This window comes from Telmatherina bonti (assembly GCF_933228915.1).
Source record: "Telmatherina bonti genome assembly, chromosome: 16".
Classification (NCBI taxonomy): Eukaryota; Metazoa; Chordata; class Actinopteri; order Atheriniformes; family Telmatherinidae; genus Telmatherina; species Telmatherina bonti.
In genome coordinates, this window is record NC_136614.1 from 5,418,195 (window position 1) to 5,440,325 (window position 22,131).

Below are 22,131 nucleotides of genomic sequence, written 5' to 3' on the forward strand. Positions count from 1 at the left end.
ATCCTCTATCTCTATTTATTCATGTGCTTATTTATTCCACTGTGATGGTTTTACCAGGGTTCCTGGTTTTATTGGTGTTCTATCCTGTTGATTCTATTTGCTTTTATTTTTGGTCTTATTGTTCAGTATTTTTCCCTCCGGTGTTTATCCTCATGGGGATCCTTCCTGGGGGACTCTGCCTGCTCCGTCTGCAGGCTTGTTGCCGCCGTTGTAAAGGTGCCGGTTGTCTGCAGCCCGACGGCATCGGACCCTGGTCTGTCCTGATCTGGGGGGCTCCTGGGGTCGTGAGTAGGCTGTAGACAGGTGTGATCAGGTGTGTTCAGGTGTGTTCAGGTGTGTTCAGGTGTGTTCAGGTGTGTTCGGGTGTGTTCGGGTGTGTTCGGGTGTGTTCAGGTGTGTTCAGGTGTGTTCAGGTGTGTTCGGGTGTGTTCAGGTGTGATCGAATGCGATCGGGTGTGTTCGGGTGTGTTCGGGTGTGATCAGGTGTGTTCAGGTGTGTTCAGGTGTGTTCAGGTGTGTTCAGGTGTGTTCGGGTGTGTTCGGGTGTGTTCGGGTGTGTTCAGGTGTGTTCAGGTGTGTTCAGGTGTGTTCGGGTGTGTTCAGGTGTGATCGAATGCGATCGGGTGTGTTCGGGTGTGTTCGGGTGTGTTCGGGTGTGATCAGGTGTGTTCAGGTGTGTTCGGGTGTGTTCGGGTGTGTTCGGGTGTGTTCGGGTGTGTTCGGGTGTGTTCGGGTGTGTTCAGGTGTGATCGAATGCGATCGGGTGTGTTCGGGTGTTACTCAATCAGGTTTGTGTTTGGATGTGTGAAAACTTGTCTGAATGTGCTGCGGCAGTTTTTCTGTCGAGCATTTTGAGCTACTTTTGATAGGAACACGACTTTAGAAATAGAATTTGGTTTGATTACGGTTTATGAAACAAAACTTTACATCTTCTGAAATGTTGAACTTTGACCAAATTCTTTTTACGTAGTGTCCCGGCTACGTAAAAAGAATTTTTTGACTCAGGGTGTCCCGTCCAGGCTGGACTCAGGGTATCCCGTCCAGGCTGGACTCAGGGTGTCCCGTCCAGGCTGGACTCAGGGTTGGACTCAGGGTGTCCCGTCCAGGCTGGACTCAGGGTGTCCCGTCCAGGCTGGACTCAGGGTTGGACTCAGGGTGTCCCGTCCAGGCTGGACTCAGGGTGTCCCGTCCAGGCTGGACTCAGGGTTGGACTCAGGGTGTCCCGTCCAGGCTGGACTCAGGGTGTCCCGTCCAGGCTGGACTCAGGGTTGGACTCAGGGTGTCCCGTCCAGGCTGGACTCAGGGTGTCCCGTCCAGACAGGCCAAATCCAGCTGGACCGTGTGGATATGCAGGACCTGCCGAGGGCTTCATCTGCACCACATGAAGACCTGTAAATAAATGCAGCAGCAGATCTTAAAGCGGTCTCCGGAGTAACTCTTGCAACATGAAACCACCAAGTTTCATTCATCCCAACTTCTGCTGGACAAGATGGGTCGTCCATTGGAGGGTAGCCATGAGGAGCATGTAGAACCACTGACTAACCCAACAACGTTCCAGACTGTTGCTTCTGCTGAAGAAGAGCCGGAAAAAGTTCCTCTGCTGCGAAGCGACAGTAAAGATATTCCTCCAGTTATTCCTTCATCCTGCGGTTCTCACTCATCCAACAACCCGATCAGCTTCACGTGCGTTCATCCCGTTGAACTCTACGGACCACTTCTGCATCATTGCCGTGTTAAAAGATCATTTCATCTCCACCTCATCCAGATGGACGCTTCGTTTCAAAGGGAAGATGGATGGAAAGTAAAAGAAGACGAATCCGTGTGAAAAACTGAGTTGTTCGACCAGCACGACTTCACCTTGAGCTTCCAAACATCTGCTGATGGGGGCGGGTGTTGGGCGGGGTTCCAATCAGGCAGCAGAAGATTTGGCCAAGTCAAAGCTCTCTTGCTGTAAAAAAGAGCATTTTTCCCACTTTGAAAGAACTCAGATGACCCAGCTTTCTGCCAGCACTTAAACGCAGCGCGTACACAGGGAGCTGTGAGGCTGCAAGAGGCGTAAACTGATCTGGACACGCACCAGACCGTTCTTGTTCTCGTAGCTAACCATTTGTCTGCGTCTGAAGAGGAACATGTACCTCTGTAGGGCTGAAGTTTAAACTGGGTCTTCCTCATGACAACTTTCCATCAAGACTTAGAAAAGAAACTGAGACTCATGCAGCAAACCTTCTATGAATCAGAAGCAACACAAATTTTAGCCTGGCGTCTTCCACAACAAATAACGAGATCAATAAATGAGATCAGAGATCCTGAAACCAACACAGCTCTGTCTGAGACGGAGGAAATTCACAGTATTTGGAAAGAATACTATGAAGCCTTGTCCTTACAGTCAGTGACTGTTGATGAAGACAGTATAGATCAATATCTGTCAGAACTAGATCCTGCTTCCATCGGGACGATTCAGAATGAGGAGTCCCCCCCCCCCATCACAAGGAGAGAACTGGACTCCACAACAACCCATGTCCAGAGACGATGAGTAAAGCGGTGATCCCACCATCGTGGAGGGAGGCTGTGATCTCGGTTCTTCCCAAAGAAGGCAAAAATAAAGAAAACTGAGAATCCCATTGCCCAATTTCATTATTAAACATTGACTATAAATTGTTTATGTCCACAATTACAAAAATAATTGAAGGTTTTCTCCCCGATTTGATAGACGAGGACCAGACTGGGTTTACAAAAGGCTGGCAAACCAGGCGTAGCCCACACGTTATGGAGGAAGGTAACACCCATACCTGCGAGCTGTCCTTGTAAGTCCCGATGCGGTAAAAGCATTCGACGGGGTCAGCTGGGTTTTTCTAGATCAAATATTAAATAGACTGGGTTTTAATGACCAATCTATTAAATGCATCCAAGCTTTACAAGGAAATCCATCAGCAAGAATACAAATCAGTGGCCATCTGTCCAATAGCTTCAAGCTAGGTAGGGCTACATGTCACCCCCACTCGCTCTGTAATTTTCATTCAGCCTTTGGCTCAAGATATTACAATTCAATTCAACTTTATTTATATAGCCTCAAATCACAGCAATGCCATTTCAAGACGCTTTACAGACAGAGAAGAAAACATAGTGAAAGCCAACTCATAACAGCCTATATAAGGAAACCAACTGATTGAGATATTACACAGAATAAGGACCTGGAAGGAATAAATATTGCATATGAAAACTGTAAAAGTGGACATTTTGAAGACAACGTTATTATGTACCTACAGAACCCAGAAGTAACTCTTCATAAACTCATGAAAATGTTAAAGAACTATGGTAGGCTGTCAGGTTACCAATTAAAATCACCAAAACCCAAGTTCCCCCTATTTATTACATTCCAAGTAGGACAATTAAAGAAAAATACTAACTGAATTGAAATGCCAAATCAATGAAATACCTGGGTGTTTTTATCACCCACGATATTAGGAGGTTATATGACTTAAATTACCACAAAAAAAAAAAAAAAAAAGCAATCGATTAACAAAAATACAAGGAAATGTCGTTAACAATGGATTTTAAAATGAACCAATGAGTCCAGGTTGCTGTACCTGTTTTCACCTTTACCAGTTAGGATCCCAGATTCCCAGTTCACAACCTGGGATAAGATGACATCCCAGTCTACATGGGCAGGAGCTCGGCCAAGCGTAAAATTTAAAGGATGGTGGCGGACGATCCCTGCCCGACCTCCAGGAGTATCACTACGCCTCTAAAACACGCTACATGGTCTGCTGGTGTTCTCTGGAGTATCGGGCTAAATGGAAACCCAGTGAATCAAACAGGGATCAATACCAACCTCAGTCTGGACTGAGTGTTTATGACTCTCCAAAGGGAGGAGACTGCATCGTCGAGTTAAAAAGTATAAACCAGAAGAGGACAGCAAACTTCTCTTGTGGCCATCTGAGACCTGGACGGATGGATAGTACTGTCAGAAAATGGAAAGATAGAGGAATACATGCTATCTGTAGTCTCTTGGAGGGAATAATCTTTACAACATTTGGACAAATCAAAAGGGAATTCAGTCTGGAGAGCAGGGACCTGTTATTTGCAGCTGAGACGTGTTAAAGCAGGTGGGAACCGTCTGATAGATCTGATTATGGCTGCAGACAAACACGTCTGACAAAATGGGCTCCGACTTGTGTAAAAGTTTGCATTAGCAAAATGGTATTAATTCTCTGAATGCTAAGATAAAATGGGAGCAGGAACTGGATATCCAGTTGTCTGAAAGTGTAAAACACAACATTCCTCTAAAGGATGGCGAGAATTCAGATGGAAGAACCTGATCCGATTCGTCGTGGAAGCAAGTGGAGAGGAGACAGCAGCGATGCTGGAGGCAATGTGGGAATATGGATGCTAGTTCTGCTCTTGCACAAAACTGCAACCGCTTTGGGACAAAGAAAAACCTGATGCAACATGTTTACCTTTCTAAAAAACTGGCCTTGTCCCTCAGGTCCAACCCTGAGACTCACACCAGACTGTGGGTTGAATGGATCATGTATGGAAGAAGATCCGAGTCTGTGACACAGATACTGACCCTCCTGTCCGTAACGGGTGTGATTAGCAACAACAACTGTCTGGATGTCTGCGTGCTGACGTTCATCTGGGTGGCCGACGCTCCCAGACCCTCCCAGACCCTCCCAGACCCTCCCAGACTCTCCCAGAACCTCCCAGACTCTTCCAGACCCTCCCAGACTCTTCCAGACCCTTCCAGACTCTCCCAGACTCTCCCAGAACCTCCCAGACTCTTCCAGACCCTCCCAGACTCTTCCAGACCCTTCCAGACTCTCCCAGACCCTTCCAGACCCTCCCAGACCGTCCCACACTCTCCCAGACTCTCCCTGACCCTCCCAGACTCTCCCAGACCCTCCCAGACCCTTCCAGACTCTTCCAGACTCTTCCAGACCCTTCCAGACTCTCCCAGAACCTCCCAGACTCTTCCAGACCCTCCCAGACTCTTCCAGAACCTCCCAGACTCTTCCAGACCCTCCCAGACTCTCCCAGACCCTCCCAGACCCTTCCAGACTCTTCCAGACTCTTCCAGACCCTTCCAGACTCTCCCAGAACCTCCCAGACTCTTCCAGACCCTCCCAGACTCTTCCAGAACCTCCCAGACTCTTCCAGACTCTTCCAGACTCTCCCTGACCCTCCCAGACCCTCCCAGACCCTTCCAGACTCTTCCAGACTCTTCCAGACCCTTCCAGACTCTCCCAGAACCTCCCAGACTCTTCCAGACCCTTCCAGACTCTCCCAGACCCTCCCAGAGTCTCCCAGACTCTCCCAGACCCTCCCAGACCCTCCCAGACTCTTCCAGACCCTTCCAGACTCTCCCAGACCCTTCCAGACTCTCCCAGAACCTCCCAGACCCTCCCAGGCGTCTGAGGCGTTCGGGTGCCTGTGAGGCGTTCAGGTGCCTGTGAGGCGTTCGGGTGCCTGTGAGGCGTTCGGGTGCCTGTGAGGCGTTCAGGTGCCTGTGAGGCGTTGTGGTGCCTGTGAGGCGTTGTGGTGCCTGTGAGGCGTTCCGTTGCCTGTGAGGCGTTCAGGTGCCTGTGAGGCGTTCCGTTGCCTGTGAGGCGTTCAGGTGCCTGTGAGGCGTTCGGGTGCCTGTGAGGCGTTCAGGTGCCTGTGAGGCGTTGTGGTGCCTGTGAGGCGTTGTGGTGCCTGTGAGGCGTTCCGTTGCCTGTGAGGCGTTCAGGTGCCTGTGAGGCGTTCCGTTGCCTGTGAGGCGTTCAGGTGCCTGTGAGGCGTTCAGGTGCCTGTGAGGCGTTGTGGTGCCTGTGAGGCGTTCAGGTGCCTGTGAGGCGTTGTGGTGCCTGTGAGGCGTTCCGTTGCCTGTGAGGCGTTCAGGTGCCTGTGAGGCGTTCCGTTGCCTGTGAGGCGTTCAGGTGCCTGTGAGGCGTTCAGGTGCCTGTGAGGCGTTCCGTTGCCTGTGAGGCGTTCAGGTGCCTGTGAGGCGTTCAGGTGCCTGTGAGGCGTTGTGGTGCCTGTGAGGCGTTCAGGTGCCTGTGAGGCGTTGTGGTGCCTGTGAGGCGTTCCGTTGCCTGTGAGGCGTTCCGTTGCCTGTGAGGCGTTCAGGTGCCTGTGAGGCGTTGTGGTGCCTGTGAGGCGTTCAGGTGCCTGTGAGGCGTTGTGGTGCCTGTGAGGCGTTCCGTTGCCTGTGAGGCGTTCAGGTGCCTGTGAGGCGTTCAGGTGCCTGTGAGGCGTTCAGGTGCCTGTGAGGCGTTGTGGTGCCTGTGAGGCGTTGTGGTGCCTGTGAGGCGTTCCGTTGCCTGTGAGGCGTTCAGGTGCCTGTGAGGCGTTGTGGTGCCTGTGAGGCGTTCAGGTGCCTGTGAGGCGTTCAGGTGCCTGTGAGGCGTTCCGTTGCCTGTGAGGCGTTCAGGTGCCTGTGAGGCGTTCAGGTGCCTGTGAGGCGTTCAGGTGCCTGTGAGGCGTTCGGGTGCCTGTGAGGCGTTCAGGTGCCTGTGAGGCGTTCAGGTGCCTGTGAGGCGTTGTGGTGCCTGTGAGGCGTTCCGTTGCCTGTGAGGCGTTCAGGTGCCTGTGAGGCGTTCCGTTGCCTGTGAGGCGTTCAGGTGCCTGTGAGGCGTTCGGGTGCCTGTGAGGCGTTCGGGTGCCTGTGAGGCGTTCAGGTGCCTGTGAGGCGTTCAGGTGCCTGTGAGGCGTTCAGGTGCCTGTGAGGCGTTCGGGTGCCTGTGAGGCGTTGTGGTGCCTGTGAGGCGTTCCGTTGCCTGTGAGGCGTTCAGGTGCCTGTGAGGCGTTCGGGTGCCTGTGAGGCGTTCAGGTGCCTGTGAGGCGTTGTGGTGCCTGTGAGGCGTTCAGGTGCCTGTGAGGCGTTGTGGTGCCTGTGAGGCGTTCCGTTGCCTGTGAGGCGTTCAGGTGCCTGTGAGGCGTTCAGGTGCCTGTGAGGCGTTCAGGTGCCTGTGAGGCGTTCAGGTGCCTGTGAGGCGTTCAGGTGCCTGTGAGGCGTTGTGGTGCCTGTGAGGCGTTGTGGTGCCTGTGAGGCGTTCAGGTGCCTGTGAGGCGTTGTGGTGCCTGTGAGGCGTTCAGGTGCCTGTGAGGCGTTCAGGTGCCTGTGAGGCGTTCAGGTGCCTGTGAGGCGTTGTGGTGCCTGTGAGGCGTTGTGGTGCCTGTGAGGCGTTCAGGTGCCTGTGAGGCGTTCAGGTGCCTGTGAGGCGTTGTGGTGCCTGTGAGGCGTTCAGGTGCCTGTGAGGCGTTCCGTTGCCTGTGAGGCGTTCGGGTGCCTGTGAGGCGTTCAGGTGCCTGTGAGGCGTTCAGGTGCCTGTGAGGCGTTCCGTTGCCTGTGAGGCGTTCAGGTGCCTGTGAGGCGTTCAGGTGCCTGTGAGGCGTTGTGGTGCCTGTGAGGCGTTCAGGTGCCTGTGAGGCGTTCCGTTGCCTGTGAGGCGTTGTGGTGCCTGTGAGGCGTTGTGGTGCCTGTGAGGCGTTCAGGTGCCTGTGAGGCGTTGTGGTGCCTGTGAGGCGTTCGGGTGCCTGTGAGGCGTTCAGGTGCCTGTGAGGCGTTCAGGTGCCTGTGAGGCGTTGTGGTGCCTGTGAGGCGTTCAGGTGCCTGTGAGGCGTTGTGGTGCCTGTGAGGCGTTCAGGTGCCTGTGAGGCGTTCAGGTGCCTGTGAGGCGTTGTGGTGCCTGTGAGGCGTTGTGGTGCCTGTGAGGCGTTCGGGTGCCTGTGAGGCGTTGTGGTGCCTGTGAGGCGTTCAGGTGCCTGTGAGGCGTTCAGGTGCCTGTGAGGCGTTGTGGTGCCTGTGAGGCGTTCAGGTGCCTGTGAGGCGTTGTGGTGCCTGTGAGGCGTTCAGGTGCCTGTGAGGCGTTGTGGTGCCTGTGAGGCGTTGTGGTGCCTGTGAGGCGTTCAGGTGCCTGTGAGGCGTTGTGGTGCCTGTGAGGCGTTCGGGTGCCTGTGAGGCGTTCCGTTGCCTGTGAGGCGTTCAGGTGCCTGTGAGGCGTTCCGTTGCCTGTGAGGCGTTGTGGTGCCTGTGAGGCGTTCAGGTGCCTGTGAGGCGTTGTGGTGCCTGTGAGGCGTTCGGGTGCCTGTGAGGCGTTCAGGTGCCTGTGAGGCGTTCGGGTGCCTGTGAGGCGTTCAGGTGCCTGTGAGGCGTTCAGGTGCCTGTGAGGCGTTCAGGTGCCTGTGAGGCGTTCCGTTGCCTGTGAGGCGTTGTGGTGCCTGTGAGGCGTTCAGGTGCCTGTGAGGCGTTCAGGTGCCTGTGAGGCGTTCCGTTGCCTGTGAGGCGTTCAGGTGCCTGTGAGGCGTTCAGGTGCCTGTGAGGCGTTCAGGTGCCTGTGAGGCGTTGTGGTGCCTGTGAGGCGTTCAGGTGCCTGTGAGGCGTTGTGGTGCCTGTGAGGCGTTCCGTTGCCTGTGAGGCGTTCAGGTGCCTGTGAGGCGTTCCGTTGCCTGTGAGGCGTTCAGGTGCCTGTGAGGCGTTCCGTTGCCTGTGAGGCGTTCAGGTGCCTGTGAGGCGTTCCGTTGCCTGTGAGGCGTTGTGGTGCCTGTGAGGCGTTCCGTTGCCTGTGAGGCGTTCAGGTGCCTGTGAGGCGTTCCGTTGCCTGTGAGGCGTTCAGGTGCCTGTGAGGCGTTCAGGTGCCTGTGAGGCGTTGTGGTGCCTGTGAGGCGTTCAGGTGCCTGTGAGGCGTTGTGGTGCCTGTGAGGCGTTCAGGTGCCTGTGAGGCGTTCAGGTGCCTGTGAGGCGTTGTGGTGCCTGTGAGGCGTTGTGGTGCCTGTGAGGCGTTCGGGTGCCTGTGAGGCGTTGTGGTGCCTGTGAGGCGTTCAGGTGCCTGTGAGGCGTTCAGGTGCCTGTGAGGCGTTGTGGTGCCTGTGAGGCGTTCAGGTGCCTGTGAGGCGTTGTGGTGCCTGTGAGGCGTTCAGGTGCCTGTGAGGCGTTGTGGTGCCTGTGAGGCGTTGTGGTGCCTGTGAGGCGTTCCGTTGCCTGTGAGGCGTTCAGGTGCCTGTGAGGCGTTCCGTTGCCTGTGAGGCGTTCAGGTGCCTGTGAGGCGTTCAGGTGCCTGTGAGGCGTTCCGTTGCCTGTGAGGCGTTCAGGTGCCTGTGAGGCGTTCAGGTGCCTGTGAGGCGTTGTGGTGCCTGTGAGGCGTTCAGGTGCCTGTGAGGCGTTGTGGTGCCTGTGAGGCGTTCCGTTGCCTGTGAGGCGTTCAGGTGCCTGTGAGGCGTTCAGGTGCCTGTGAGGCGTTCAGGTGCCTGTGAGGCGTTGTGGTGCCTGTGAGGCGTTGTGGTGCCTGTGAGGCGTTCCGTTGCCTGTGAGGCGTTCAGGTGCCTGTGAGGCGTTGTGGTGCCTGTGAGGCGTTCAGGTGCCTGTGAGGCGTTCAGGTGCCTGTGAGGCGTTCCGTTGCCTGTGAGGCGTTCAGGTGCCTGTGAGGCGTTCCGTTGCCTGTGAGGCGTTCAGGTGCCTGTGAGGCGTTCAGGTGCCTGTGAGGCGTTGTGGTGCCTGTGAGGCGTTCAGGTGCCTGTGAGGCGTTGTGGTGCCTGTGAGGCGTTCCGTTGCCTGTGAGGCGTTCAGGTGCCTGTGAGGCGTTCAGGTGCCTGTGAGGCGTTCAGGTGCCTGTGAGGCGTTGTGGTGCCTGTGAGGCGTTGTGGTGCCTGTGAGGCGTTCCGTTGCCTGTGAGGCGTTCAGGTGCCTGTGAGGCGTTGTGGTGCCTGTGAGGCGTTCAGGTGCCTGTGAGGCGTTCGGGTGCCTGTGAGGCGTTCAGGTGCCTGTGAGGCGTTCGGGTGCCTGTGAGGCGTTGTGGTGCCTGTGAGGCGTTCCGTTGCCTGTGAGGCGTTCAGGTGCCTGTGAGGCGTTCGGGTGCCTGTGAGGCGTTCAGGTGCCTGTGAGGCGTTGTGGTGCCTGTGAGGCGTTCAGGTGCCTGTGAGGCGTTGTGGTGCCTGTGAGGCGTTCCGTTGCCTGTGAGGCGTTCAGGTGCCTGTGAGGCGTTCAGGTGCCTGTGAGGCGTTCAGGTGCCTGTGAGGCGTTCAGGTGCCTGTGAGGCGTTGTGGTGCCTGTGAGGCGTTGTGGTGCCTGTGAGGCGTTCAGGTGCCTGTGAGGCGTTGTGGTGCCTGTGAGGCGTTCAGGTGCCTGTGAGGCGTTCAGGTGCCTGTGAGGCGTTCAGGTGCCTGTGAGGCATTGTGGTGCCTGTGAGGCGTTGTGGTGCCTGTGAGGCGTTCAGGTGCCTGTGAGGCGTTCAGGTGCCTGTGAGGCGTTGTGGTGCCTGTGAGGCGTTCAGGTGCCTGTGAGGCGTTCCGTTGCCTGTGAGGCGTTCAGGTGCCTGTGAGGCGTTCGGGTGCCTGTGAGGCGTTCAGGTGCCTGTGAGGCGTTCAGGTGCCTGTGAGGCGTTCCGTTGCCTGTGAGGCGTTCAGGTGCCTGTGAGGCGTTCAGGTGCCTGTGAGGCGTTGTGGTGCCTGTGAGGCGTTCAGGTGCCTGTGAGGCGTTCCGTTGCCTGTGAGGCGTTGTGGTGCCTGTGAGGCGTTCAGGTGCCTGTGAGGCGTTCAGGTGCCTGTGAGGCGTTGTGGTGCCTGTGAGGCGTTCGGGTGCCTGTGAGGCGTTCAGGTGCCTGTGAGGCGTTCAGGTGCCTGTGAGGCGTTGTGGTGCCTGTGAGGCGTTCAGGTGCCTGTGAGGCGTTGTGGTGCCTGTGAGGCGTTCAGGTGCCTGTGAGGCGTTCAGGTGCCTGTGAGGCGTTGTGGTGCCTGTGAGGCGTTGTGGTGCCTGTGAGGCGTTCGGGTGCCTGTGAGGCGTTGTGGTGCCTGTGAGGCGTTCAGGTGCCTGTGAGGCGTTCAGGTGCCTGTGAGGCGTTGTGGTGCCTGTGAGGCGTTCAGGTGCCTGTGAGGCGTTGTGGTGCCTATGAGGCCTTCAGGTGCCTGTGAGGCGTTGTGGTGCCTGTGAGGCGTTGTGGTGCCTGTGAGGCGTTCCGTTGCCTGTGAGGCGTTCAGGTGCCTGTGAGGCGTTCCGTTGCCTGTGAGGCGTTCCGTTGTCTGTGAGGCGTTCAGGTGCCTGTGAGGCGTTCCGTTGCCTGTGAGGCGTTGTGGTGCCTGTGAGGCGTTCAGGTGCCTGTGAGGCGTTGTGGTGCCTGTGAGGCGTTCAGGTGCCTGTGAGGCGTTGTGGTGCCTGTGAGGCGTTCCGTTGCCTGTGAGGCGTTCAGGTGCCTGTGAGGCGTTCAGGTGCCTGTGAGGCGTTCAGGTGCCTGTGAGGCGTTGTGGTGCCTGTGAGGCGTTGTGGTGCCTGTGAGGCGTTCCGTTGCCTGTGAGGCGTTCAGGTGCCTGTGAGGCGTTGTGGTGCCTGTGAGGCGTTCAGGTGTCTGTGAGGCGTTCAGGTGCCTGTGAGGCGTTCCGTTGCCTGTGAGGCGTTCAGGTGCCTGTGAGGCGTTCAGGTGCCTGTGAGGCGTTCCGTTGCCTGTGAGGCGTTCAGGTGCCTGTGAGGCGTTCGGGTGCCTGTGAGGCGTTCAGGTGCCTGTGAGGCGTTCAGGTGCCTGTGAGGCGTTCCGTTGCCTGTGAGGCGTTCAGGTGCCTGTGAGGCGTTCAGGTGCCTGTGAGGCGTTGTGGTGCCTGTGAGGCGTTCAGGTGCCTGTGAGGCGTTCAGGTGCCTGTGAGGCGTTCAGGTGCCTGTGAGGCGTTGTGGTGCCTGTGAGGCGTTGTGGTGCCTGTGAGGCGTTCAGGTGCCTGTGAGGCGTTGTGGTGCCTGTGAGGCGTTGTGGTGCCTGTGAGGCGTTCAGGTGCCTGTGAGGCGTTCAGGTGCCTGTGAGGCGTTCAGGTGCCTGTGAGGCGTTGTGGTGCCTGTGAGGCGTTGTGGTGCCTGTGAGGCGTTCAGGTGCCTGTGAGGCGTTGTGGTGCCTGTGAGGCGTTCAGGTGCCTGTGAGGTGTTGTGGTGCCTGTGAGGCGTTCAGGTGCCTGTGAGGCGTTCCGCTTGCCGGCTGAGGGATGATGGAGTGAGCAATAGTTCCTTGAACATTTGAACTCCCAGCATCTGGAGGAACCACAGGTCTGATCTGTTCTGGCCAACGCTGCCAGAATGAACAGATCGTTCCAGGAGAAGCACGACGAAACGCTGATACAAAGTCAACAGTTCCCGTTGAATGGAAAGTTTGGCGAAGAGTTGACTCTTTTTGCTCCCACTGATTCTTCGTTTTGTTTCACTCCCTGGATCCGTTTTGGTCTCATTTAAAGATGAGTCGTTTGTCTGCTGGCAAGTCATTTTTATTTCATCTGAAGAGACATATCTTTGTGTGTTTGTCATTCAGAAGATAAAGTTATGAATAATCCAACCTTTAAATGAAGCAGTGAAGGCGGCGCCACACAGGCAAACCAGACCAATCATGTGAGCGGCTGCAATGCAACACGCGCCCAGCAGGGGGCAGAAGACACGTCTCACGTCATGTTCAACGAGGTTTTAAGCAAAGTTTTACGATAAAACGATGCAAAACGTCAGCGAACAATCTGACATAATCAGAATCAGAAGGTTTTGTTGAACCGGCGTCCCAGCACAACGAAGTGACTTCCAGTTCAACCAGTCCATTCACAAAGCATTAAAGAGTTCATTTCTTCTCCTTTTAATTGCTCTTAGTGTAGCTTTCAGTTCTATTTGGTATATTTCAGAGGCATTTCTGTGTTTCCCTGCTCAGGTTTAAAGTGTGTGTGATGTGCAGATGTTTTGGCTTGGGGTGGGACGACCTGGCAGCACCTTGGCAGATGTGTGTTTTCCTGCATAAAGAAAGTGTGTTTGCTCCGTTCCACTGGCTGCAGTGTGAAAACTAACTGCTTGGTTCAGCGTCTAATCGTTTCTTTCTTTCAGCTGCTGTCAAACTGAAAATGTTGTGTTGGATGGCAGCATGTCTGCAGTGTGTCCTGTTACACATCTCTGCAGGAGACGTGCGATCAGACCAAACGGAGTCGGGGCTCGAACTGTCGGCTGGAAGCCGGACGGCTGATGCAACAGCTGCTCGCTGCACAAATCTGCAGCACGACTTCAGAACTTCGGGTTTACTGAAAGTTGAAGTAATAAAACTATAAAAAGCCGCATTAAAATATAATAAACACGACAGCCATCAGAAAAAGTGTGGAAAGTCTCACTGCCTTCCAGCTCCGCTGCTTTGGGTTTTATGGTCTTCTGGCTGGACACAGAGCTGGTGGAAGCTTGTCAGGACAATTATATAAACTCACAGATGCTCATCAATCTGCACGTTGTCTTCAGAGACTCCAGCCTTCCCGGCTGGAAATGTCAGGCGGGACAAACTGCTGTCATGTGGCTGCAGCATCTCACCAGTTCTCTGCTGCTGGAAACAAAACTACCGGGAACCTCCTGCCGGCTGCCTCTCATGTCCCACACGCTCAACCAGACCTGAACGCAACACCGGCGAGCAATGGCGTCATGCTGAGTCCACAGACATCCAGACACAGCCGGTGGCAGATTTACTCAGAATGAAGGAAATGGAAAGTCTGGAAACGGACGGGGAAGAGCCTGAGGCCTCGCTCCTTGCCAGGCTACATCCCCGCCCCGTCCCGCCTCGTCCCGCCCCGTCCCGTCCTGTCCCGTCCTGTCCCAACCTGCCTTGTCCCGCCCCGTCCCGCCTCGTCCCGCCCCGTCCCGCCTCGTCCCGCCTCGTCCCGCCTCGCCCCGTCCCGTCCTGTCCCGTCCTGTCCCAACCTGCCTTGTCCCGCCCCGTCCCACTCCGTCCCGCCCCGCCCCGCCCCGTCCCGTCCCACCCCGTCCCGCCTCGTCCCGTCCCGTCCCGTCCCGCCCCGCCCCGTCCCGCCTCGTCCCGCCCCGCCCCGTCCTGTCCCAACCTGCCTTGTCCCGCCCCGTCCCACTCCGTCCCGCCTCGCCCCGTCCCGTCCCACCCCGTCCTGTCCCAACCTGCCTTGTCCCGCCCCGTCCCGTCCTGTCCCGTCCTGTCCCAACCTGCCTTGTCCCGCCCCGTCCCGCCCCGTCCCGTCCCGTCCCGTCCTGTCCCGCCACATGACAAGTTAAAAGGTGTTAATAAAAAAACAAAGTGATGTGAGGAGAGGATTGTTGTAACCCAGTAAAGGCAAAATGCTAAAGCAGTACAGCACCTTACCACCATTTAGCTTCCAGTTTGTAATCGCAGTGAGTTTGTCTACGATATAACGGAGACGACGACTCCAAGGCACTACCTAACCCTCAGGGAGGCAGAATTCAGGGAATATCTCAGAGTTTCTGGACATTTTGGAGGCAGAATGGGTGGAAAACGTAGACCAGGGATCACCATGAGGCCTGGTGTCCTACAGGTTCAGAACCTGTAGGACTTCCCTTCTGGATGCTTCCCAACACCTGGTGCAAGTAAAACAAACCTCCAGCAGCTTGTTGCCACGTTCTGCACCAGTTTGTTAATGAGCCGTTCATTTGAATCATGCGTGTTGCTGCAGGAAAACATCTGAAACTGGCCTTGTAGGACCAGAGTTGGCGATCCCAGACCTAAAACGATAACTTAGCGGTACAGGTAATGTCTGTGTGGATCTGAACAATGAGAAAGCTGACTGCAGGCGCATCGGGCAGTTTAGGTGGGCTTAATGATTCATGTTTCTGTTGTTTAATGATAGTTTAGTTTTTGCTGCCTCTGGTTCATTTATTCTCAGAATATTAGGAAAAATTTTACAGTTCACAGTGACATTTGTTTCATTCGCCAATCTGTGGCGCTACATTGTGCTAATTAGATGAATAACTGATGACTCATATTTAAAGTTTAATTTAAAGTCCTGATCTGTAAACTGGTTGAAGCAGGACTTTCTTTTCAACTAATCTGACTTAAATCAAGCAGACTGATGGATCTGGATGCTAAATTTACCCCTGGTTTGTGTCATCGCTTCCAGTTAGCTTAATGCTGGAAACCAGGACCACTGTGCTCCTGACTCAGGGGTTTTCCGACTCGGGGCTTTTCCTGACTCGAGGCTTTTCCTAACTCGAGGCGTTTCCTGACTCAAAGCTTTTCCTGACTTGAGGCGTTTCCTGACTCAAGGCGTTTCCTGACTCAAGGCGTTTCCTGACTCAAGGCTTTTCCTAACTCGAGGCGTTTCCTGTCTCAAAGTGTTTCCTAACTCGAGGCGTTTCCTGACTCAAGGCTTTTCCTAACTCGAGGCGTTTCCTGACTCGAGGCTTTTCCTAACTCGAGGCGTTTCCTGACTCAAGGCTTTTCCTAACTCGAGGCATTTCCTGTCTCAAAGTGTTTCCTGACTCGAGGCTTTTCCTAACTCGAGGCATTTCCTGTCTCAAAGTGTTTCCTGACTCAAGGCTTTTCCTAACTCGAGGCGTTTCCTGACTCGAGGCTTTTCCTAACTCGAGGCATTTCCTGTCTCAAAGTGTTTCCTGACTCGAGGCTTTTCCTAATTCGAGGCGTTTCCTGACCAGAGGCTTTTCCTCGCTCGAGGCATTTCCTAACTCGACGCGTTTTCTGACTCATGGCTTTTCCTAACTTGAGGCGTTTCCTGACTCAAGGCTTTTCCTGACTCGAGGCGTTTCCTGACTCAAGGCATTTCCACACGCGAAGTGTTTCCTGACTCAAGGCATTTCCTAACTAGAAGTGTTTCCTGACTGAAGGCTTTTTCTAACTCGAGGCGTTTCCTGACTCAAGGCTTTTCCTAACTCGAGGCGTTTCCTGACTCGAGGCTTTTCCTAACTCAAAGCGTTTCCTGACTCAAGGCTTTTCCTGACTCGAGGCATTTCCTGTCTCAAAGTGTTTCCTAACTCGAGGCGTTTCCTGACTCGAGGCTTTTCCTGACTCGAGGCGTTTCCTGACTCGAGGCTTTTCCTAACTCGAGGCGTTTCCTGACTCGAGGCTTTTCCTAACTCGAGGCGTTTCCTGACTCAAGGCTTTTCCTGAATCGAGGCGTTTCCTGACTCGAGGCTTTTCCTAACTCGAGGCGTTTCCTGACTCAAGGCTTTTCCTGACTCGAGGCGTTTCCTGACTCAAGGCTTTTCCTAACTCGAGGCGTTTCCTGACTCGAGGCTTTTCCTAACTCGAGGCGTTTCCTGACTAGAGGCTTTTCCTAACTCGAGGCGTTTCCTGACTCAAGGCTTTTCCTGACTCGAGGCATTTCCTGTCTCAAAGTGTTTCCTAACTCGAGGCGTTTCCTGACTCAAGGCTTTTCCTAACTCGAGGCGTTTCCTGACTCAAGGCTTTTCCTGACTCGAGGCGTTTCCTGACTCGAGGCATTTCCTAACTCGAGGCGTTTCCTGACTCAAGGCTTTTCCTAACTCGAGGCATTTCCTAACTAGAAGTGTTTCCTGACTCGAGGCTTTTCCTAATTCGAGGTGTTTCCTGACCAGAGGCATTTCCTGGCTCGAGGTGTTTCCTGACTCGACGCGTTTTCTGACTCAAGGCTTTTCCTAACTCGAAGCGTTTCCTGACTCAAGGCTTTTCCTAACTCGAGGCATTTCCTGACTCAAGGCATTTCCACACGCGAAGTGTTTCCTGACTCAAGGCATTTCCTAACTAGAAGTGTTTCCTGACTCAAGGTTTTTTCTAACTCGAGGCGTTTCCTGACTCAAGGCCTTTCCTAACTCGAGGCGTTTCCTGACTCAAGGCTTTTCCTAACTCGAGGCGTTTCCTGACTCGAGGCTTTTCCTAACTCGAGGCGTTTCCTGTCTCAAAGTGTTTCCTGACTCGAGGCTTTTCCTAATTCGAGGCGTTTCCTGACCAGAGGCTTTTCCTCGCTCGAGGCATTTCATAACTCAAGGCTTTTCCTGACTCAAGGCGTTTCCTGACTCAAGGCGTTTCCTGACTCAAGGCTTTTCCTAACTCGAGGCGTTTCCTGTCTCAAAGTGTTTCCTAACTCGAGGCGTTTCCTGACTCAAGGCTTTTCCTAACTCGAGGCGTTTCCTGACTCGAGGCTTTTCCTAACTCGAGGCGTTTCCTGACTCAAGGCTTTTCCTAACTCGAGGCATTTCCTGTCTCAAAGTGTTTCCTGACTCGAGGCTTTTCCTAATTCGAGGCGTTTCCTGACTCAAGGCTTTTCCTAACTCGAGGCGTTTCCTGACTCGAGGCTTTTCCTAACTCGAGGCATTTCCTGTCTCAAAGTGTTTCCTGACTCGAGGCTTTTCCTAATTCGAGGCGTTTCCTGACCAGAGGCTTTTCCTCGCTCGAGGCATTTCCTAACTCGACGCGTTTTCTGACTCAAGGCTTTTCCTAACTCGAGGCGTTTCCTGACTCAACGCTTTTACTAACTCGAGGCGTTTCCTGACTCAAGGCATTTCCACACGCGAAGTGTTTCCTCACTCAAGGCATTTCCTAACTAGAAGTGTTTCCTGACTCAAGGCTTTTTCTAACTCGAGGCGTTTCCTGACTCAAGGCTTTTCCTAACTCGAGGCGTTTCCTGACTCGAGGCTTTTCCTAACTCGAAGCGTTTCCTGACTCAAGGCTTTTCCTGACTCGAGGCATTTCCTGTCTCAAAGTGTTTCCTAACTCGAGGCGTTTCCTGACTCGAGGCGTTTCCTGACTCGAGGCTTTTCCTAACTCGAGGCGTTTCCTGACTCGAGGCTTTTCCTAACTCGAGGCGTTTCCTGACTCAAGGCTTTTCCTGACTCGAGGCATTTCCTGTCTCAAAGTGTTTCCTAACTCGAGGCGTTTCCTGACTCAAGGCTTTTCCTAACTCGAGGCGTTTCCTGACTCAAGGCTTTTCCTGACTCGAGGCGTTTCCTGACTCGAGGCATTTCCTAACTCGAGGCGTTTCCTGACTCAAGGCTTTTCCTAACTCGAGGCATTTCCTAACTAGAAGTGTTTCCTGACTCGAGGCTTTTCCTAATTCGAGGTGTTTCCTGACCAGAGGCATTTCCTGGCTCGAGGTGTTTCCTGACTCGACGCGTTTTCTGACTCAAGGCTTTTCCTAACTCGAGGCGTTTCCTGACTCAAGGCTTTTCCTGACTCAAGGCATTTCCTGACTCAAGGCATTTCCACACGCGAAGTGTTTCCTGACTCAAGGCTTTTCCTAACTCGAGGCGTTTCCTGACTCAAGGCTTTTCCTGACTCGAGGCGTTTCCTGACTCGAGGCATTTCCTAACTCGAGGCGTTTCCTGACTCAAGGCTTTTCCTAACTCGAGGCATTTCCTAACTAGAAGTGTTTCCTGACTCGAGGCTTTTCCTAATTCGAGGTGTTTCCTGACCAGAGGCATTTCCTGGCTCGAGGTGTTTCCTGACTCGACGCGTTTTCTGACTCAAGGCGTTTCCTGACTCAAGGCTTTTCCTAACTCGAGGCATTTCCTGACTCAACGCTTTTACTAACTCGAGGCGTTTCCTGACTCAAGGCATTTCCACACGCGAAGTGTTTCCTCACTCAAGGCATTTCCTGACTAGAAGTGTTTCCTGACTCAAGGCTTTTTCTAACTCGAGGCGTTTCCTGACTCAAGGCTTTTCCTAACTCGAGGCGTTTCCTGACTCGAGGCTTTTCCTAACTCGAAGCATTTCCTGACTCAAGGCTTTTCCTGACTCGAGGCATTTCCTGTCTCAAAGTGTTTCCTAACTCGAGGCGTTTCCTGACTCGAGGCGTTTCCTGACTCGAGGCTTTTCCTAACTCGAGGCGTTTCCTGACTCGAGGCTTTTCCTAACTCGAGGCGTTTCCTGACTCAAGGCTTTTCCTGACTCGAGGCATTTCCTGTCTCAAAGTGTTTCCTAACTCGAGGCGTTTCCTGACTCAAGGCTTTTCCTAACTCGAGGCGTTTCCTGACTCAAGGCTTTTCCTGACTCGAGGCGTTTCCTGACTCGAGGCATTTCCTAACTCGAGGCGTTTCCTGACTCAAGGCTTTTCCTAACTCGAGGCATTTCCTAACTAGAAGTGTTTCCTGACTCGAGGCTTTTCCTAATTCGAGGTGTTTCCTGACCAGAGGCATTTCCTGGCTCGAGGTGTTTCCTGACTCGACGCGTTTTCTGACTCAAGGCTTTTCCTAACTCGAGGCGTTTCATGACTCAAGGCTTTTCCTAACTCGAGGCATTTCCTGACTCAAGGCATTTCCACACGCGAAGTGTTTCCTGACTCAAGGCTTTTCCTAACTCGAGGCGTTTCCTGACTCAAGGCTTTTCCTGACTCGAGGCGTTTCCTGACTCGAGGCATTTCCTAACTCGAGGCGTTTCCTGACTCAAGGCTTTTCCTAACTCGAGGCATTTCCTAACTAGAAGTGTTTCCTGACTCGAGGCTTTTCCTAATTCGAGGTGTTTCCTGACCAGAGGCATTTCCTGGCTCGAGGTGTTTCCTGACTCGACGCGTTTTCTGACTCAAGGCTTTTCCTAACTCGAGGCGTTTCCTGACTCAAGGCTTTTCCTAACTCGAGGCATTTCCTGACTCAAGGCATTTCCACACGCGAAGTGTTTCCTGACTCAAGGCTTTTCCTAACTCGAGGCGTTTCCTGACTCAAGGCTTTTCCTGACTCGAGGCGTTTCCTGACTCGAGGCATTTCCTAACTCGAGGCGTTTCCTGACTCAAGGCTTTTCCTAACTCGAGGCATTTCCTAACTAGAAGTGTTTCCTGACTCGAGGCTTTTCCTAATTCGAGGTGTTTCCTGACCAGAGGCATTTCCTGGCTCGAGGTGTTTCCTGACTCGACGCGTTTTCTGACTCAAGGCGTTTCCTGACTCAAGGCTTTTCCTAACTCGAGGCATTTCCTGACTCAACGCTTTTACTAACTCGAGGCGTTTCCTGACTCAAGGCATTTCCACACGCGAAGTGTTTCCTCACTCAAGGCATTTCCTAACTAGAAGTGTTTCCTGACTCAAGGCTTTTTCTAACTCGAGGCGTTTCCTGACTCAAGGCTTTTCCTAACTCGAGGCGTTTCCTGACTCGAGGCTTTTCCTAACTCGAAGCGTTTCCTGACTCAAGGCTTTTCCTGACTCGAGGCATTTCCTGTCTCAAAGTGTTTCCTAACTCGAGGCGTTTCCTGACTCGAGGCGTTTCCTGACTCGAGGCTTTTCCTAACTCGAGGCGTTTCCTGACTCGAGGCTTTTCCTAACTCGAGGCGTTTCCTGACTCAAGGCTTTTCCTGACTCGAGGCATTTCCTGTCTCAAAGTGTTTCCTAACTCGAGGCGTTTCCTGACTCAAGGCTTTTCCTAACTCGAGGCGTTTCCTGACTCAAGGCTTTTCCTGACTCGAGGCGTTTCCTGACTCGAGGCATTTCCTAACTCGAGGCGTTTCCTGACTCAAGGCTTTTCCTAACTCGAGGCATTTCCTAACTAGAAGTGTTTCCTGACTCGAGGCTTTTCCTAATTCGAGGTGTTTCCTGACCAGAGGCATTTCCTGGCTCGAGGTGTTTCCTGACTCGACGCGTTTTCTGACTCAAGGCTTTTCCTAACTCGAGGCGTTTCCTGACTCAAGGCTTTTCCTAACTCGAGGCATTTCCTGACTCAAGGCATTTCCACACGCGAAGTGTTTCCTGACTCAAGGCTTTTCCTAACTCGAGGCGTTTCCTGACTCAAGGCTTTTCCTGACTCGAGGCGTTTCCTGACTCGAGGCATTTCCTAACTCGAGGCGTTTCCTGACTCAAGGCTTTTCCTAACTCGAGGCATTTCCTAACTAGAAGTGTTTCCTGACTCGAGGCTTTTCCTAATTCGAGGTGTTTCCTGACCAGAGGCATTTCCTGGCTCGAGGTGTTTCCTGACTCGACGCGTTTTCTGACTCAAGGCGTTTCCTGACTCAAGGCTTTTCCTAACTCGAGGCATTTCCTGACTCAAGGCATTTCCACACGCGAAGTGTTTCCTGACTCAAGGCATTTCCTAACTAGAAGTGTTTCCTGACTCAAGGTTTTTTCTAACTCGAGGCGTTTCCTGACTCAAGGCCTTTCCTAACTCGAGGCGTTTCCTGACTCAAGGCTTTTCCTAACTCGAGACGTTTCCTGACTCGAGGCTTTTCCTAACTCGAGGCGTTTCCTGTCTCAAAGTGTTTCCTGACTCGAGGCTTTTCCTAATTCGAGGCGTTTCCTGACCAGAGGCTTTTCCTCGCTCGAGGCATTTCATAACTCAAGGCTTTTCCTGACTCAAGGCGTTTCCTGACTCAAGGCGTTTCCTGACTCAAGGCTTTTCCTAACTCGAGGCGTTTCCTGACTCGAGGCTTTTCCTAACTCGAGGCGTTTCCTGTCTCAAAGTGTTTCCTGACTCGAGGCTTTTCCTAATTCGAGGCGTTTCCTGACCAGAGGCTTTTCCTCGCTCGAGGCATTTCATAACTCAAGGCTTTTCCTGACTCAAGGCGTTTCCTGACTCAAGGCGTTTCCTGACTCAAGGCTTTTCCTAACTCGAGGCGTTTCCTGTCTCAAAGTGTTTCCTAACTCGAGGCGTTTCCTGACTCAAGGCTTTTCCTAACTCGAGGCGTTTCCTGACTCGAGGCTTTTCCTAACTCGAGGCGTTTCCTGACTCAAGGCTTTTCCTAACTCGAGGCATTTCCTGTCTCAAAGTGTTTCCTGACTCGAGGCTTTTCCTAACTCGAGGCATTTCCTGTCTCAAAGTGTTTCCTGACTCAAGGCTTTTCCTAACTCGAGGCGTTTCCTGACTCGAGGCTTTTCCTAACTCGAGGCATTTCCTGTCTCAAAGTGTTTCCTGACTCGAGGCTTTTCCTAATTCGAGGCGTTTCCTGACCAGAGGCTTTTCCTCGCTCGAGGCATTTCCTAACTCGACGCGTTTTCTGACTCAAGGCTTTTCCTAACTCGAGGCGTTTCCTGACTCGAGGCTTTTCCTAACTCGAGGCGTTTCCTGTCTCAAAGTGTTTCCTGACTCGAGGCTTTTCCTAATTCGAGGCGTTTCCTGACCAGAGGCTTTTCCTCGCTCGAGGCATTTCCTAACTCGACGCGTTTTCTGACTCAAGGCTTTTCCTAACTCGAGGCGTTTCCTGACTCAACGCTTTTACTAACTCGAGGCGTTTCCTGACTCAAGGCATTTCCACACGCGAAGTGTTTCCTCACTCAAGGCATTTCCTAACTAGAAGTGTTTCCTGACTCAAGGCTTTTTCTAACTCGAGGCGTTTCCTGACTCAAGGCTTTTCCTAACTCGAGGCGTTTCCTGACTCGAGGCTTTTCCTAACTCGAAGCGTTTCCTGACTCAAGGCTTTTCCTGACTCGAGGCATTTCCTGTCTCAAAGTGTTTCCTAACTCGAGGCGTTTCCTGACTCGAGGCGTTTCCTGACTCGAGG

The 22,131-nt window shown here is 53.5% G+C and overlaps 1 protein-coding gene across 2 annotated transcripts in view; it reads right to left on the reverse strand.

Annotated features, from left to right (window-relative positions):
- col12a1b (collagen, type XII, alpha 1b) overlaps window positions 1-22,131 on the reverse strand; it is a 438,574-nt gene that overhangs the window by 324,813 nt on the left and 91,630 nt on the right. The gene's annotated exons all lie outside the window — the stretch shown is intronic.